Consider the following 20,670-nt stretch of genomic DNA (forward strand, 5'->3'; position numbering starts at 1 on the left):
ATCCTGTATGCTTTTCATAGAACAATACACACACATGGGGGTTTTAAGAAATTTTTCTTAATTCAAGCCCTGCCTGCCATTTATTTCTGTCACATACACTGTTTATATTGATCAGTCATTACCAGCTGTCGTGGCCACTGGAAGTCTTAGACAGCTGAGAATACCTCATTTGCAGTGGAAGACGGATGTGTCCTTTCAATAATAAAAATTACAGGGCAAAATCCCTTATAATTTAACTTCACCAGCATTTGTTTCTACGTGCCTGACTTCTCAATTTGATTCTGGATAAAAAAAAAAAAAAAATCAGTAAAAGTGATATTTAAGTTTGCTTTAATGCCCCTTTACAATGCTGGAGCAAAGTGAAGAGTCCGTAGTGCAGCTGAGAATTTGGGCTTTCACGTTTACAATAGGATCTATTGAAGAGACTCTCTGTATGGTGGACAGGCAGGAATGTTAATCCAAATTTACTTTAAAGTGGGTTAGCCAACCTGAATTAACACCCTCCTATGTGAACACTCTGATTCAGAATTAAAGTGGCTTGGTTCAGGTTCATTTACTTGATTTACTTAACACGTTTCCAAAGTGAATTAGCCTAAACCTAATTAAGACACAGAACAAAAGTGTCCGCACAGAGGTTTAATACAGTTTAATTAATCCACCTAAAATGTATACCAATAGTTCACTTGAATTAGCTTTCTTGAGTGTCCTTGCCCTAATGAAAATAGGATAGATGCATTTCTGAGGGCTATTTTAAATAGCATATTGACCAATTTCCTCTCTGCTTGCATGTTCTCATTTGGTAGTCTTTTTTGCAAAACAGAGAGAAGCACTGTATTAGTCCGATTATAATGGGGTTACCTTTTCTCTCACTCTGTAAGAGAACCATAAAAATCCCACAGAATTTATACATGGTCTAAACCTACAATCTGGCTACCAGCAGTCTTAATTTTTGTATTTGCAACTTTTTTGTTCATATAGAAAAAAAAAGTCAGGTTTTATCAGTGCCATTTTAATGTTAGCATTTTAGTGCATTATTTTCCCAGAATACTTGCCTTCTAATTGGTCTAACTCATTCTTTACCTTGTCCTACATATAAGACTTTGTGGCATTAGCAGACAAGATTTCTAATCATCATAAGGGCTCTTACAACATTTGTTATATGATAAGCACAAACAGTTACATTTTGGAAGTTGTTTAATGTAGCTACCAAGCAAATGGGGATGGGAACAGGATGCCTGAGGATCAAGAGAGCAGATATACCCAGGCCACATTTGGTTCAAGTTTCTGTCAATCTAGCTATGTACACAAATCCATAAAAATAATAAGGCAAACTGCAGAAGGTAATAGCAGCGATTATTAACATCTACTGTGTGTTTGAGTTGGAGAGTGTTGAGAGCACCCCAGGAAGTAAAATGCATGTGGTTTTATTTCTTGCTGGCAACCCACACTTCTCATTAATTTGAGCATTTAGCCAGTCTAATTAATGAGCAAACATTATTTGCAAAACAATGTTTAAATACTTTAGGTTTAATTTAATCAAATATTTAATAGCCCTGTAATTAATCTTCTAACTGTTAATGAATTGAATTGTGGTTCTCCTGCAGTTTGATTTATAATGTCGAGCTGACTCTAGAAAATAAACTATCCAGCACTTCATTCTGCATTTATGCATTATGAATTCAAATTTAAGATGATACTTTCTACTGTGTGGGACAACTCTAACACAGATCCATTAACTTTGCTTTTGAGCCTATTCTTGCTTACACTAATGACAGTACTTGGTACATACAGTATATAATGCTTTTTGCACATAAGGCAATGCTCAAACTTTAGGGGCCAGACTTTGGTACATTCTTTGCCTTATGCATTGGAATAGCTGCATTGCTCCAAGGCAGAACAGACACCCGCGTGTTACTATATGGTCCCTACTTTCCCCTTTTTCCATGTGCTCAGCTGCTACAACGAGCACTTTGGGGGAAGGCCTCAGAGCCAAGGTCCCAGCTGCATTCTCACGTAGCTGCCTTCACCTTGAGCTACAGGGAAGGGGTCACTGCAGGATCTGAGAATGCAAGGGAATCAAGGGTCACAAATGAACCCATTATGTGGTACTTCAGGCCATTGGCGGCGACCACAGCCCCTCAAAAATCAAGGATGACATCCACGAGACTTGATGGATCCCCAGGTGACTGAGGAGCCTGATTTTGGATGCACACATTCTACAGCAATAGGGCATGCTGTCTGGTCTTTCAGTCCATCATTAGTCCCATTAATTGACATCACTGAGGTGACTTGTAGAGTAAGGCACTATTTAACAAGAACATAAGCAAAACCATAACTAAACCACAGTGCTACAACCCACTGTTTATTGCTGGACTCACGGATGCTTTAGGAAAATAGCAGTAAGCTAGCATCTGTATTTTCAACCCAAACAAGAAACAGCCGAAAACAAATGATGCATGTTGACTACATTTGGTGAAGAAACATATTTTCAATGGAAAATCAGAAATAGCATTTTTTTTTATTTTCATCAAATTTCTTCATTGAAATTTTCAATTTATTGAAAGACGGAACAAACTAAAGCAGGCTTTTTTTAGTTTGAAGGAAAAGAAGTTTTGAGCTGTTGAAAGCTAAAAAAAAGTTCCCTTTTTAATGAAATCTCCCCCAAATATTTTCTTGAAAACATTTTGAGTTTTGCTTAAATTTTTTTTTTAAGTTAATTTTTTTTTTAACAGCTTTTATGTTAACTAATGGCTCTTCAAGGAAAGTCTCTCCAGATTAAGTTTGAGGCACACTTCCAAGACAGTAGACACATCTACGCATGTAATTAAGGTGCCTCATTTTTCTGCTTATAGTATTAAACTGTGCCCAGGCACACATCTGAACATGCACCTGCATCAAAAGCAAATTTGTTCCCGATGGGAGCAGTTCAGTCCAGGGCCCCTCCTGCCCTGCCACCCTACAGGTGCCAGAGGTTGCTCCAGGCTCCCCCAGATGCCAGCCCCAGGCTGGCAGGGGGCATGGGGAATCAGGCCTGGGTTCTGGGGAGGTGGCAGAGCTGTCCCGGAGCAGGGGACAGTTCCCACTGCACAGAGCTCAGGATCACAGCCCTCCTTGGCGACACTGCCTTGGAGTGATGCCCTGTGCCCAAGCAGCAGCTGTGCCCTGATCTCTCCTTGCTTTACTTACAGGCAGTGGAGGAGCCCAGGATGGACTTGATGGACCAGTCTGTCATCAAGAAAGGTAAGGAGGCATTTGCCAGCTTGGTGGCCTCCGACTCTGCTCTGGTCTCCAGAAACAGCTCTCTGCAAGCACAATCCTCTGCACCTCAGGGTTGCTCCGTCTCCCAAGGCACTCTGCCAGATGGAGGGCAGTGATGAACTGGCATCCACCAGCGCACACTTCAGCTCCTGCCCAGTGCCTGGGGGAGGCGGGAACTGAACAATGCCAGGACAAGTGAATAATGGGGGATCTGAGCAACACCAGGACTGGGGGGAGATGGTACAGCTCATCTCCTGCCTAGTCCCAGGGGAAGGTGGGAATTGACCATCACTGGAGCTGGGCAGTCCTGGTGTTGCCCAGTTCCCATGACCCTGCCCCCACCCCAGCACTGCTCAGCTGCCACGTCACCCTCCAGCACTGGACACAAGCCAGGGTGTGGGCTGGGAGCTGCCAGCTCGTTGCTGCCTTCCCTCCAGCTGAGTGCCTTGGGAGACAGAGCAACTCCAAGGCTCAGAGGATGGTGCTTGCTGAAAGCCGGCCCCAGAACAGCATCTGAGGCTGCCAAGTGGGTGCGTGCCTCCTTACCTTTCTTGATGATGAACTGATCTAGCAAATTCATCCCAGGCTCGTCCACTGCCTGCAAGCAAAATGACAAGAGATTGGGGTACTGCTGCCACTTGGGCACAGGGCACCACCCCAAGCCAGCACTGCAGAGTCAGACTGTGATCCCCCACTCTGGGACAGCTGCCCCCACTCCCCCAAGCTCAAGAATTAGCCAGGCAGCAGCTCTGGCCACCTGCAGCCTGGCCATCTATACATGTGCTATGGCGCATTAAGCTAATGTGCCATTTTCTAGTACTTGTCTCAGTACTAGCAGACAGCACATTAAACTAATCTAATGTGCAAGAAGTACCAAGCACGTGTAGACAATGCAGCTTTACTGAGTATTAGATTAGTCTACTGCACAGTAAAGCATCTTGTGTAGGTGTGCCCAGTTTGAATGAAAATTGTCAACACTATATCTGTCCACAGAATAGAGTTCATGCTCTTAAACCATCTTTTACTATTAAACCTCCCCTTAGCTTCTCAAATAGCTCTACTGATATACACAAGCTGAGAATTTAACTTGAAGTACTTGGGATTCCTGCAGGTTGAAAGACGCTACATATTTCAAATAAGCCAATCACCATCACCCATATTAGCTGCTTTCCTGTAACAACAGGTCACAGATTGTTTGGAATCTCAAATCATCAAAGATAACTATTCCTCTTTCCTATCTCTCTCCTTTTCCTTTATCAATCTACTTTCCTCCTGTCCATGCTCTGGCATGCCCGTCTGATGGACCATGGCATTAAACCTCTGTGAGTGTGGAACAGCCAGGAAGGTCTACCTGCTACGTGTTTCAGGGGGACTTTAAAATCTGGCATGTATCCTTTCCCTGGAGAAACAGACAAAGAGGTGCTATGTTTAGCCCTCAAAGGCCTTTGATACAATGTTTGGCCAGGGGAGGGTTGCAGGCTGGCATGTTAGAATTAATGAACTGTGATGTTAGAGGGAACTGGAGATGGGTTTGGGTTTTTTCTAAAGACTATGATGGACTCGACATTTTACAGTCAATCTCATTGCAGAGGTGCAATTGCAAAATAAGAGGTACATTAAGCATGCATCTTAAGGGGAAGAGGTAATAAAAACCAACACAAACACAGACAAAGCAGCATTGCCCACATATATAGTGTGCACATGGATTATTTACCCTTATTCATAATGCTGCAACACGAAAGTGGCTTTACTGAATTTTGTGATCTCCTTTGTGCCTCGTTTATGTTTATCTCTTCATTGCCAACATTATCACAGTTAATAATAACAAGTTGTGCTGTACCCTGATAATCCCCAGGGGAAGAAATATCTGACTCTCTGAATGAACAAACTTTAATCCTACTTAAAAGAAGTCATCTTCTTGACAAGCTGATGTATAAGATTATTCGTCATGCACTGTAGTGCTCTGCAATGAGCTTCTTCCATATGTTGAGTCTATTTTCCTAAATGTGGGTATTAACATGCAAACCGAAACTCTGGATTTTGTTTTATAAATTGTCAAAAGTTCTATTAAAGTCCCTGGAGATATATTGATTGTCACCACCTAAAGATCTAGCCCCTTGTTACAAAAATGCTACACGTTCACATCTCAAAAATCACAATATTTTTCATAACCCATATTTCAGAGTACAGAGGACCCCCATTAGTGGATCAGGTCCCATTGTGTTAGGCACTGCAAAAGACAGACCTAAAGGCACAGAAAGAAATGACAATTTTCACTCAATCTGGCCCCTGAAATTGTTCAACAACCATGACCAAACACAAGTACATGGCTGCAGAGGGCTTTAAGAGGGCCCAGTCCCATGACAATTTGAACCCTCATTACATGAGAGTTCAGATGAAGGTGCTCCAAAGCAGAGTGCCTTCATTAACTTGCGTCTGAGCGTGTCAGAAGCAGGGCTGGGCCGAGGAAACCCTGTCCTGCTCCCAGTGCTGTTTTCACAATGGGAAGGGAGCAGATGGAGTTTGTTCTGGGGCTTGCCCAACCCAATCCACCCACCTCTCCACTCCAGCACGGGATGTGGAAGCCCCAGAATGGACCTCCCTCCCACTCCTTTTTCCCCTCCCATCCTAAGGCAGCACCAGGTGTTAGGGGTGGGAGTGGGGGGAGCTACTGGAAAAGGCTGCACAGACCTAGTCTCTCTCCCTGGACCAGCTCTCAATTGGAGTTCGATCCCCCACCCACCCAACCCAACAGCTAACATCTGTCTAACTCATGGTGTTTTCTGTGAAGCACCATGAGTTAGACCAGGGAGCTGAACTTCTGACTGAGCCTAAAAAGATGGTTTGGGCCCTAGAGAGCTTACAAGCTAAGCAATATTTTCAAGGCTCTTGTCAAGCTCTTTCCCTGATCATCTGAGAAACCACTGTTTGGAAATCCACTATGTTACCCTGTTTCTATCCCCATGTCATATAAAGTACCAACTGAGTTAAAATAATAAAGAAAAAAGTCTAAAATTCCAAGCTTTCTGGGAGAATTCAAGTCTGACACATTGAGATCGAAAGCCTCAGGCTTATTTCTAAAGTGCAAGGCAATCTACTGTGTACAGTGCTACTGCCTAATGTACTTTTCAAAATTCCTGTGATAACAGTCTCTTTTGCTGCAGTCAGCTATTAACATATGAAGATTGCTCAGGTATTTAAAGCAATTTTTTTAGATGCTTGTGCTGAAGACTTCAAAATGCCAGTGATTTGTTATGGGCTATGGCAGCCTCATTCTCCAACAGCAGAATCAATCAGCCTTCTGTTAATGATGCACAACATCATACCTTTCCACCACATTCTGCCTATGCATTTTTGCATTTTGTCATAATGCACTGATGTTCCCTGTTGAGTGTATACCAAGCTGGACTGTAAGCGTAATTAAGTCTACTGCTAGTGAATCAACAGGGTTTCCAAGTTTCAACAGGTTTCATATCTTTAACAATTAGACCAGGGTGGGGGCAAAATGCATCCTGTGGGCCAGATGCAGCCCACCAGGCCACTATCTGGCCCGTGGAGCCCCTAAAAATTTAGAAAATTAATACTTATCTGTCCCTGGCTGCCTGTCATGCAGCCCTCAATGGCTTGCCAAAACTCAGTAAGCGGCCCTCCGCCCAAAATAATTGCCCACCCCTGAGTCAGACACACATGCTGCCAGACTTACAACAGACATGGTGTAAATCACAAAATTGCACTCCCTACTAAAAATCACTTGTTCTTCCCACCATAGGTATTTAGCATTTTATAGGAGGGCACAATATACTTTTGGGATACTTTTCTAAATCTCTTCTCCTCCACATGCTAGATTTCTTATTCTTACTGGGTGCATCTACATGAGACATTTACTGTGGAGCTGCCTACTTAGCTCTGCAGTAAAGTCTCAATGTCTACATGTGCAGCCCTATTAGGCTACAGGAAACTAATTACCTACCATAGGTTAGTATTGGAAATACAAGTACTATCCTGAGGTGGTATTCTTCAGTACACAGCAATGCATATATGGGTGGCGACAGGGCTGGCCGAGGCACAAGGGTGCTTCAATGCAGGGGCTAGCCTCGCACTGGAGCATCTTTATGTCCCAGCGAGTCCTCAGCAGCATGTTGATCTGAGGCTTCCCAGCCCTGGGACAGCAGGCTGATCCCTGGGGCCTCCTGCTAGCTGGGGCTGCTCCGACCTGGCTCAACATGCTGTGGTCCTGGATTTACATGAAGATGTGGCATCTGGAAGCAATAAACTCCGGTATGATGTGCACTGGAGTTTATTGTTCCACACTAACAATACGAGATGCACCCCTTTTAGCTTAAATGTCCTTGTCTTCTCCCCACTATAACAAAATATTCTCTCAGGCCCATAACCAGGACTCAAGCTTCTCACCCAAGTCCTCAAGTCTTTTGTCATTATCCCTCAATTTTGGCATAATTATTACTAGTCTTTGACAAGCTGCACAAATCACGTATTTTGCATTCTGATATATCTTATGGACATGTGGTTTAAAAAAAAAAAAAAAAAGAAGGGGGCTGCCCAGAGAAGCAAATTATGCACGGACGCACAGAAGACAGACCAAGAAAGGAATAGAGGAATGGACAGACTTGGGGATCAAATCTGGCAGTTAAATTTAGCAATGTGAAGAGATATGGTTTATCATTCCATATTTTAAAAACAATCTTTATCACAACCGAATCAGTTCCAAATTCAGTTAGACAAAACCCAATCATCAAGTTCCAAAATTGGACTGAGCAGAGCTCATCATCAAGACTGTACAGCTCTACTACCAGGCAAGTATCCTCCATCCCAGACCCATGTGGGCTTTGGATATTCCCCATATCCAGGCAAGCATCCTATGTGCAAACCCCAGGCCCAGAAGCCTTGAATTTCAGATGCCCCCCATTTTGCTTGATCTTATCCAAAAGGCCGAGGGTAGGTTGAGGACAGTTGATGACGACTATGAGAATACTGGCAGGTCAAATTTGTCATGGAAACAATTTGTCTTTTTTACGACCATGGTGACTCACAAAGGTTGAAGCAGGACCCTGCTCAGTGGTTGCCAGCCTTCTGAATTTTACAGAGTATTAAGAAAACAGAAAAAACTTATTTCAAGGGAAGGAGGGCTTCCCTGGGCAATAAAAACCAGCAGAAAACCACTCTCAACATCCTAAAAACACTAGGAGTGAAACCTATTTCCATCTTCTTTTTTTGTTTGCTTCACCACAACAAGCTGTGCAATGATTAAAAGGATTTGACAGCATTAAGTAAACCTGAGCTGAATTATGATTTCATGTGAAATTCCCAGAAAAGTTGCCATTTTTCATGGTTTTGACAGGGAAGTATCACTTAGGAAGTGAAGCTGAGTTTGACTATGGAGTTTTGTGGTCATTTCCAGCCAGAAGCAAAAGAGCATCTCAGTGACTGAGAACACATTTAAGCCAAAAACATTTTCACATGTTGCCTTCAGCCACCAAGTTATTGAGCCTCGCAAACACCTACACATTGCAGTAAGGTTCATTTTTACTTTTTTTTGGCTTTCCTGTGTTTTTTACTGACCTTCTATTCCCTGTAGCAATGTTGTTATTTGCTTCTGTGATACACACAAGCCTGGGAGCCTTAATAATCACTATAATCATCAGCAATAAACTATGGAATTAACTGACTTGTACACAAACATATTAAAATTGTTGTAAAACAGCAAAAAGTTAACACTATGAAGATATACTTCATCATGTATTATTTATCCCCACACCATTAGCTCATTAAATTAGGAATGCATGAAGTAGTCACTGCTCAGTAACTAAGTCAAATTAATACACACTTAATTAAAATACAAAATGAGACTTAAAGCAATTCCATTTAATCTCCCTGTTTACAGAACTGAATGCTAAGTGGGAGGTGATTTCCAAGCTGCCTGGGGCAGGAAGGATACACTCACTGAAGCTCCTCCTCCAACACTTGGTTTTTACCATTGGATAATCAGGAAAATAGAGTGCCAAACATGGGAAAGCAAGCTCTTCTGGTCCCTGATCCATGTGAACGGGAACAACTTTATGAACGGACTGGGATGCTAGTTACATTTTACAGATGAACTAAACATAACTGGTTAAGTAGATGTAGCTAGTATCAGTATAGAATTTAATTCAGATAACACTTCTTTTTTTTTCTTTTTTGTTTTTTACTGAATCCATGGAGTGCTAGCTTACTAATTTAACGCTACATTCTTTTCTTGTCAGCTTTGATTTTGGACAGGATTTCCTGAATCAGGACATTTGCGATTTTTCAATCAATCAACAACTAACTAATTCTTACCGAATCACATGAGAACATAATCAACAGTTCATCAGTCCAATGCAACTAATGTTCTAGACCTGTGCTGAGCATAAGGCACATGTGCAGTCTTGAAAGTGATTAATACAGCCTAATGTCCATGCCCATCATGTATGCCAAGAAACAATACAAACGACTAGATTCCTTATTCCATTAGTTAATAATCATCGATTATAAAGTGTTTAAAATGTTTTAGAGATGCTAAACAGTTTAAGTAGCTCTTCAAACAGTAAAGTTGAATTTGTTAAGACGGTCCTAAAAAAATTGATGTCTGGCATAAGAAAGGGATAATTCCAAAACATAACTCGATAAGAAAGGGAGAACTCCAAAACATGACGAACAGCACCCAGTCCCCAGGCAGACGTGCAAGGGGAGATCTTCCCAGGCAACAGTGGCCGGGATGTTGTCAAGAGGATAATGATAGATGCTGGCACTGTGGCAGCCATGATCACTTCCAGAGGAAATGCCCAGAAAGAAAGTGGTGTTAAGGGCTGGGAAACTGTGGCAGACAGTGGAGAGGGGCCCATCCACTGCTAGCAGACTCAGAGGCCAACAGAATGAGGTGGTGACTGTTGGTGTCACATGGCTGGGATACTACTTGGAGGGAAAGCTAGGAGAAGCTCCTTGCAAATTCCTCCTCAATTCAGGTGCCCAGGTATCCACTCATTGTACATAGCTGCATATGGGAGCAAGCTACAGAGGCAGAAACAAGCCTTCAACCCTGTAGGCTAGTGGTCAAGGCAGCTAATGGAGAAGCACTTCCAGTTCTGGGAGAGTGAAGTACAGCCATCAACTTAGATCCACAGATGTTAGATACTAGGGTTGGAAGGGACCTTGGTAGATCATCGAGTCCGACCCCCTGCCCTGCGCAGGAAAGAGCGCTGGGGTCAGATGACCCTAGCCAGGTGCATGTCTCACCTCCTCTTAAGAAACCCAGGGTAGGGGAGAGCACCACCTCCCTTGGAAGCCCATTCCAGATTCTGGCAACCCTTACCGTTAAGAAATTCTTCCTGATGTCCAGCCTAAATCTGCTCTCTGTCAGTTTGTGGCCACTTTCTAGTTACTCCAAGGCATGCCCTGGTAAACAGAGCATCTCCTATTCCTGGCTGCCCCCCCCCCCTCCGATGAATTTGTAGGAGGCCACAAAAATCACCTCTCAGCCTTCCCTTGCAGAGGCTGAAGAGATTCAGGTCCCTCAGTCTCTCCTCATAGGGCCTTACCTGCAGGCCCCTAACTATATGAGTGGCCCTCCTCTGGACCCTGTCAAGGTTATCCACATTCCTCTTGAAGTATGGTGCCCAAAACTGGACGCAGTACTCCAGCTGTAGCCTCACCAGTGCTGCATAGAGAGGAAGCATCACTTCCCTGGATCTATTTGTGATGTACCTCCTAATGCATGATAAAGTGTGGTTAGCTTTACTGATCACTTCATCACATTGACGACTCATGTTCAAGGCCTACACCTGCCATGTAAAATTCTCGTAGCAAAGGATGGCAATCAGGATGCCTTTTTGGCACTGATTTCCTAAAAATTATGGGGTCACTATAAATTCTGCAGTTTGTTCATGTTCCTTTCTGGGGAGGCATCCCCCCTTTTATGCTACCGATGGCAAAGCGAGGACATGCAAAGTGGCAGAGGAGAAGAATATAATAATACCTCCTAGAAGTGAGATAATGATCACTGGAAACTGAAGAGATGGTGCCAAGAAGAGGAGGAGGCCTCATTTGAACCTAAGTTCACTGAGGAATTGGGATGCCATAGCAGGAATTGCAATAGGCAAGAACCACAGGGCTGAAATTCCTGTGCATGTTGCTAACACAGCAACAGAACCACAGGTTGCATACCAGGGCACCATAATTGGGACATTTGAGATGGGTATGGTTGCCCTGCAGGAGCACCTTGGATCCAAGAGGTTGGATGCTTGCTATAAGAGTACTGAGCTCAGACAAGAGCCAAAACCTTAGAGAGCCAGACACTAACCTTCAGTGGACTGCAGGAAAATTGGAGCGCGAGTTCAAGTTAAGTCGTCATGGCCTGGAGGCTGAGCAAGTGAGGGCAGTGCAAGACGTACTATTGAAATATGCAGATGTACTCAGCCTTGGAGACTCCGATTTAGGGCATATAGTCTTAACAGAGCACTGAATTAAGCACAGCTGACTAAGCTAATGAGATCTCTAGCTCCACCATGCATTCCTCCATGTAGGGCTGGCCAGGTTCAACATGCATGCTTCTCTCTCTCCTACTTGCCAGCCTCAAGCTTCCTCTTCCTTTTTCCCTTACCCCCAGCCCCTAGCAGTTTCTAGGAGCTCTAGTCTAGATTAGCAGTCAACACAGCTCTGTAGACTGCCCCACAATTCCTCCTGCTGTTACACACATCCCATTCACATTACACTAGGCCATTTCTCAATTCCATACATAGTTAAAGTGATTTTTATTTAATATTTCAAATTTATACATATTAGGTGTTTCCCTTTTATTATTCTCTTTCCTTCTAATGCCAGAAAAATTATGTCACTTCTTGGAGCGCAGCAGTCATTTAGGGGGAATAAAACCTTTTTATAGTTCCTCCAAAAAATGAGGACTGCAGTCTGTGCATGCTTTGGTTATATCAGACTCATTTACTTCCACTTCCTTAAGGGCTAACAACAGAAAAAAATAAAAATATTATCTTGATGAGAAACAAATCTTTATCTTGAAGAAACAAATCCAATTATTTACCTAAAGAACGGTGTGTAACCGATTCATAAAATAGATAAACACAGTTTCCAATTTGGGTTTTAAAGATGTAGTATTCGTGACAGATTTGGGGTATCAGAAAGATTAATCTTTCAGCTTCTTGATCCTAACTAATCCTCACCAATTTAAATTTACCTTTTTTAAATCCATAAAACTTGATGAATGTGTAGGACGCAATGAACCATGGTGCACAGACAAACCAGGTCTTCTCATTTGGAAGGTTCTTTTTACTTAGAGGGAGAAAGATGTTCCAGACATATAATTATGAGAGACTCTTCCCTAGAGATTAACATTAGTTGGTAGGTTTTATTTTGGCATGGCATTTCCAGTCACTGGGGTTACAAAGGTTTTATAGGCAACGTTTCTCTAATATATGGGTCATTATCTTAATCTGAACAAACAGTAGCAGGGTAAACAAGGTGTATTTGTAGCTTTGTTTTGCATGCTTGATAGAGGAATAGGGTGAGAACTTCCTGATCAAAGAGGCTGAGAGAGAGAAAGCAAGAGTGAACCTGTAGCTACACATTCAAAGACGTTTTTGATGTCCCTACATACCACTCCTTACTGACTCTACCTTCCCTGAACCAACGAACAACTTTGATCCATCCAGAAGCAAGAGCAATAATAAAAAAAACAGTTCAAATTATGGAAGGTACAATGATGGGCAAGGAAGAATTTCATGCTGGGCCTGCTCCAAAGCCAATAGAAAGGTTATATGCATCATTGGGAACAGATCTTCCAGTAAAAAAGATATCAAGAGGCTTGAATCAGACCCTTTATCACCTACACAGGTATGTTAAAGAGAGCAGCTATGCTGACTGCCTATACACCATCCTGCCAATAGGCGCACCTACAGGCAAGCACGATACATTGCATGGATAGCCATGATGCAGGTTACATCCTCTCATAAACAGGTTTAATACCATTCCCTGCTCCATCTATCAAGAGAGCACATGAACAGCTCAGAAATTTCGAACAGGTTTAATCAAAAAGGATTTCCTAGTTTTCTCTGACGCCAGCACTACTGACAAAGCAGATGGCATGATAAGAACGCACATGGGCTTGCAGTCATCAGCCAAAGGGTTGCTGCTATATCGCTTATTGTTAGAAGGTCCTGGGAGCATCACTGTTCTGGTTTCCATTTTTTGAATGGGCTGAAACAAAGCATTTTGCTCCCCAGTTTGATAACTCTCTCCACAGCTTCTCAGTGTACACACACCAATCAGACATCAGCTTTGGATATCAAGTGAAAATTTACAGCTGCTCTTAAGTCCGCTCAGACTCCTTATAATAAAATGACAGGGAGGAAAAGAGCGCACAAGCCAGGGTGATGATAATGCACTGTTTTAAACAATGATTTAAGGCTCTGGGGAGATGGTTTGTTTTGATATTATGGCAAGGGGATGATGTGCTTGCTAACAAATGGGAAACACTGCAGACTAGTTCAGGCAAATTACACTGGCTGTGCAGTGATGTGTCAACATGGTGTATGGCAGCAACTCCACAGCAAAACACTTTTGGAATGGCTGGGGTTGTTTCAGGCTGTAATGGTCTCAGATAGGAAGAGATTCAAATATGCACATGCATTCACGCACACTGACAGGAAAGAGAAAAATGAAGATTCACCGAATATAGGATTTGTCTGCACGAGAGGAAGGATGGTCCAATGGTTTGGGTTCTAGCTTCGGCAGACCTGAATCCACATCATTGGTCACTCTAAACTTTTTGTGTGATATGGGGTTTCAAGGGTATTTAGATGCCTAAATCCCCATTATTATAATTTGTGCCCTCTGTGCCTCCATTCAACATTTGTTTAAGCCCTTCTATTCTTCAGTGGGGTGATGTGAGGATACAAACACAAAAAAAATTATGAAGTGCTACAGTACTGTACTAAATGGCAACATAGAAATATATTCACTAGGGATACCGACAGCAGGAAATTGTATTAACCAAGACAGGCTAAACAACCAGTTGAGACAAAGAAATATTGGCCCAGATCTTCAACTGCAGTAAGTTAGCATTTGCCCAAGACAACAAGAGTATAGCGAGCAAATCTTTTTGAATGATGAACAAGAGAGAGAGAAAATAGAGAACAAAATCCTTGGATGGGACAGGTGCATCTTTAAAATGTTGTAGTAAAACTACTGGAAAAGCTCTCATTGTGTGATAGCACTTTTTAGTGATGACATGTTAGCTGGTCCCAGCTAACTCTAAGGTCCTTTACTTAACCCCAGCCTGGCGTCACAAATGGATCCATTTAGTGCTTTTCTACAATGAACGTTAAGTCATGTATGTCATTGCGTTAACTACTGTTTGTCATTCAGAAAGATTTGCTCACTATATTCTTGGCTTCTTGGGCAAATCCCATCTCTCAAATGCATCTGTAATCCAGGAGACAAGCTGCCTTTCAGTGAGCAAGTTTTCAATATAATGGGCAAAACACATTATAAATAACTAATGGCACTGTAGATACTAGAGGTAATCTGTCCTTCAGTAAGAAAAATGGCAATGCTTTTTTCCCCCCAACTTTTGTGACTTCTGTAGATCTCATGGAGGTAGTGTATCAATATTGGTAGTGTATGGAGGTAGTGTATCAACAGTGTATCAATATTACAGGCATCACCATTTATTTCAGCCATTGATTTGTTTTCTTTGTGCTATTCATGTTTTGCAAGAATGGCTCTTTAAAGAGTTCACTCTGCTACTTATAAACTAAAAGACATTGTTGCAAACAGCAGTAAGCATGCCCCATGATGCATATATTTTGCAAATTAATTCAGTTAATATGGCTTTCTTTGGAAGGATAAGGGGGGGGAGGTCATTGCAATCTTTACATACAACTTCTACAAATATTTGTAACACTAACTTCTAAATATGCCTCAAACCTGGCTAATCATAGAGAGGTAGGGCTGGAAGGGACCTCCAGAGGTCACCTAGTCCAGCCCCATCCCTGAGGCAGGATCATCTCTATCCAAATCATTTTATACATTCCATAATCTAAACTCCACGTAAGACTACTGTCAACCCTGACACCATTGGAAGACATAACACCCTAACCTGCCATAGGTAAAACAGGAGGACCATGGTAGCCAATTCTCTGCTTCTATAAATGATTCTCAATATATGCTCAAAAGATCCCGTGCATCCTGCTATAGAGGACAGCAAAAAACCCCACAGTCTACACCAATCTGACCACAGGGTAAAATTTCTTCCTGACCCTAAATATGGCCATCAGACTGACCCTGAGTGGAGGGGCAAGACCCTCTAGCTAGGAAGCTCCAGCTTTGGTCCCAGCACGAGCCTTGGTACATCCATGTCATCCCCAGCCCTGGCTGTAGCCAGCACCCAATACCTCCAAGGAAGGCTTAAAAACACCTTGACACATGTAGCAGAAAGGGCAGAGGAGAGGGGGCACCCCGCAAAGCCAAAAGCATGGGACATACCTGTAGTAGAACAATGTGCATATTGCAATGTTTAAACATTTATGCAATGGAGTAGAAGGGACACGACATTTATGTAAAGGTGTGGGTTATTTTTTAAATCTCCCCTTTCAGTTAAAAGAGTTGTGCAAATGGATTTGAATTTCCTATCTCATTGCCCATTATACAACAGGCAAAAAGAACAAACACCATAAAGTATTATTGCTCTCATATCTTTAGATTCTGGCTACTAGAACGATTCTAGCCTCTTCACTCATCTCCCTGTCCTCTACCACTAAATATATAAATGAAGGATAAAAAGAGTATGCATGTGTATATATGAATGGAAGTATGTGTGCATGCGCAAATACTGAAGTGAAGTAAATGGGATCCTTTCCATTACTTTTTGGAGCAGGCTATATACAAATAGCATGAATAGCTGGTTTCCAGAAAAGCTTTCAAAAGCATAAACAGGAGTTAACATCTTGACTCCCACTGACTTTCCACAGTGGTAGGAACATCCAACTGCCTTCTTAGCCTTTGAAATCCCTCCCTGCCTCCCCCATCTGCTCCCTATTCCTATCTTTTGTGCAAGAATAACACACTAAAAAGAAGCACAAGGAATGCTGCAAATACAGCACAAAAAGTCTGCCCTCTTTTGGAAAAGCTAGACAGATTTAGGCTGGCTCCTTTGGCCAGCAGATATATTCCTTACAGAAGAAAACCTAGCCCTGATGCCTCTTATTACATATGCTACATAGCCAGCTACAGGATAATCACCCAGGGGGTGTATTTTTATCATGCAAATTAATTTTGTGGGTGCCTTGTGGTTGTTTTCCATCTGTTCTGGCTGCTTAGGCTGTCTGAGAGCCAGAAAGCAGAAAGCTAGATACCTCACAGCTGTTCACTTTTTTTTCCTGGTATACAGTTGGAAAGCACCTGCTAACAGGTGCTTGCATATGCCTTAAGTTGGATTCCTATGGTTCCTTTCCATAGGTTCCTCAGAAGATAGCTGCTGTGGTGAGTACCTTTATTGCTCCTTCAGCATGGCAAAGGCTCTTAGCTTCTTTGTACTGGAAGATGGGGAATTGTGATCAGAGCAATTTATACCAAGCCCATATGTGTGGGTACAGATTAAACAATTTAGGATGGATGGTAACCATGGCAGCACTTAAGTGCGGGGGTTCCCTTTTATTAGACTAATAGTAAAGAAAGATCAATTCAGTAAGGATTTTGTTTTTTTAAGGAGAAAAGTAGGCCAATGGTGCAACACCAGTAAGATCATACAACAAATACATTTATAGATCTGTCCTTTTTTTGGAACGGATAAATGAGAATGTTCTCCTTACCCACGACAATAAAATGAACACATTTAGAAACCACTCCTAGAGCTTTATCAGTAATAGCTGATATTTGCATGAACCTCTCTACTCGTTTGTCTTGCACATTTAATATTGGGGACTGGCTTTGGTGGGATTGTTCTTGTACATTTTCATTTGACCCGGTATAACCATAAATGTGCCTCCGCATATCTGCACGTACTCTGGAGAGTACCGTTGTTAACTACCAACTAGTCATTCTAACTAGGATGTCTGTAGTATTGTGTCTGGATCAAGTCCTCTGCCGCTGTATGCATCTCATACCTGCTGTCTCTGCCTATCCATTACCTTCCTTTCGTTCACCATATGCATCCTTCCACTTGAAAATAAAATTGCAGTCTTAATATATAAATATATGGCTAATACACTGAATTATAGAGGTCCCCCCAGTTTTTTAATCTAAAAATGGACTCAACAGAAAAACAATACAAGTTCAATTTTTTTTTTAAATCCGCACAAAAAGAGTATATTTATGTTCTGAATGCTTGCAACAGCTTTAGTGGAGTTTCTGATACTGAATGTTATTCCTGATTTCCTCCTCCCACCGATCATTTTTCTCCTTTTATAAAGCGTGAAGGAACATAAGCATGAACCATGAATTCTTAGAAGCATGACTGTATAGCGCATACAAGTCAGACAACATTATTCAACTCATGAATAACTCATAACTCATCAATAACTGCATGGCAGAGTCTTTATGCAAAGGTGCTTCCCCCCTACTTGTTTAAACACTGAGCCTTCTTTTCAAATTTCAACACTATATTTCAAATCCAGCATAAAACTTGCTGATTTGGATGCAACCAATGCTACACACCATTCTTAAGGACATAATAAAGCCTTATAAAAAGTTTCTGCACCTCAACAAGGATGCCATGCTGGTCTAAGACAGCAGCACTGAGGATTCACATGTCTCCACAACATCCTAAAAGTTTACATACTTCTATCAGTGTACTTTTTTCCTGGCTCAGAAGCTGTTCCAAAGCTAAGAGTAGGCAAATTTGAGTCTTTCTGTCTTGAATACTACTTTGGATGAACCACTCTATGCATATTTACTTATGAGACATAAAACAGATAGGCATCTCAAAATAGCATTCATTTTTAATTAACATACTATAAAAACTGTTTATTTTATAAAATGTTAGTTCTAGCTTCATATATGCTTCTCCATATGGGCCTGATGCTTTACCCATTGAAGCAAAATGAAAATATTCCCATGGACAGTACAGGTCTAAGTCCCGTGAAAGAAAATAGCATAATTTCCACAAAGTATAGGTTGCCATCATCGCTCTGCATGCAAAATAACCATGGCAAAGAACTAGCGGTCTCATGTTTAAAAGATGACAAGAATTCACAAGTCTCACAAAAGGAATGAGGGCTGGGGTTTAGCCCTTTTCATCAACCCTAGAGGGGTAACACAGTAGACCAGCTGGGGAAAAAAAAAAAGACACTGAAACTCCCAGAAACAACATGTACAGATCTGTTTCCCCCAACATGTATAGATCTGTTTTATCCTGGGGCCACACTTAGAAGGCTTGGTTACACCAAATCACCCCTCATGCCTTCTGCTTGCTAGACAGGTGTTACTTTTTAAGAGTTCTGCATTTCAGTGGAGAAGTCAAAGCTGAGCTGCCATCCTACATCATTGTAAACGTGAGAAGCAGCAAGAGATAAATTGGTCTTGTGATTTTTCCAGCTCCTTTCAGCAAGTAAGAGGAGCACACTGGATCATTCACTCACATCAAAACAGAAAAGGAGAATAAGAAACAGTAGCCAGCACAATGGTATATCCCACTAGATCAAGGAAATTCATGTATGCTACAACACAACTGGCAAGGAAAGGAGGCATTGAATCATCATGGGTGGAGATGGTTTTTTAGCTTAGCTTTTTGTTCTTGATTCTTCTCTTTCCTTTATTAAACTTGGAGACTGCTTTAAGGTGTGGCCCCTAGGGTACAGAATTAGGCTTCCCCATTTTTCTCTTTGTCCCTGATATTGTTTGTGTGGCTTGGGAGCTGAAGGAAAAAAAACCTTCTCTCCCACACTTACCAGCTCTTGCAATAGCAAATAGCTTCCAGAGCACATCATGTTCCCCATCCCAAAACATCAGACGATTGATTAACACATCTAAGCCACAAACAATTTCAGCACCACCAGCTTGTTTCACCAAAGCCAGAGGGAGAGCACCATTCTTGGGTCAGGCAATACCAGAAACTTTGGATCACTCAGGATGATCACAAGAGATAGGTACCTGATTCAGATCAGTATTTTAATCCTATGCTAACATCATGTCTATCCAGCCCAGCATTTAGGCCCTAGCTCAGCAAGGCACTAAGTATGTGACTAAATTTAAGTATGAAAACAGTCCCTGTGGGCTTATTTGCAGGCATAAAAACAGACAGGTACCATGCAGAAATGGGGCCACCACAGATCTGGGCTAACAATACCAGAGACTTTCTTAAAACATGGCTCCACTCTGAAAGGTGCCTGTGCTGCTACACAACTTACACCCTTCTCAGAGGAAGTTCACCTCACATAATAGGATTGCTAACTTAGGATCTGACTATACACTGATGGAAACCAATGACAAAATTACTGTTGCCCTTCACTTATGCAGAATCAGGCCCCGACTTCTGACAGTTGTTCATACAGTGTGAAAACCAAACCAGGAGAAACAGGAAATCCCTCTGAGAAAGTCTTTGCTTCTGAAGCTGCTGGCAAAAAAATGTCAAAGACAAAAGGATCTCTAAGTAGCTCATATAAGGCTTGAATAAGCATCAAGACTTTGGGTCTCGAATCAAAGTGAACCTACAGAGGTTGATTCGTAACTACACTTAATTCATGAGCACACACCACAGTTAAGCACATTTGCAAGGGTTCAGCTGCAAGGTACTTAGGCAAGCTCCTAACTTGAAGTGAAAGCAAACTTTTGGTCACTGCTGACTTGAACGATAGACTTGCACTTGGGCTATGGAAGGCCCTCTCCCTTGTACTCAGCACTCAGGTTCTCACCATTAACTTTGATCATAAGTACCCAACTGAATCAACCACCAACTGCTTTCCTTGGACTTCAGCATAGGATTAAATGCTGCATTGAATCTAGGCCCCATTGCTACTCTGTGCCAAGGGGAATTAAAGTGCTCAGTCAGGATCAGTGTCCTGAAGAAAAAAAAAATGTTGCGGAGAAAGTGAGGGCTTGGGTGGGTAGGAATAAAACCTGCCCTTGCATCTATCGAGAATATTTTCAAGGCTTATCTCTGCAGAGATAAGAGTCCCATAATATTTATATGAAAAATTTCATGCTTCAATTTGAATCCCATTGTAACCCCCATAAGAAGAGTTTTTTTCTTTCTTTTCTTTTCTCTCCTCAGCTCTGTGTCTCCATACACATAAAATAAACCGATAATATCCAGCTAGGCTGAATAAATTTAAAGCTACTGAGCTGAAGAATTACAATTGCCCAGAGAAAAGCCTGGAGTGAAACAACTTCCTTTTTTTACAATGTAGCAATGAGTAATGGAGCAGA

Source organism: Alligator mississippiensis, chromosome 14 (genome assembly GCF_030867095.1).
Source record: "Alligator mississippiensis isolate rAllMis1 chromosome 14, rAllMis1, whole genome shotgun sequence".
Lineage (NCBI taxonomy): Eukaryota > Metazoa > Chordata > Crocodylia > Alligatoridae > Alligator > Alligator mississippiensis.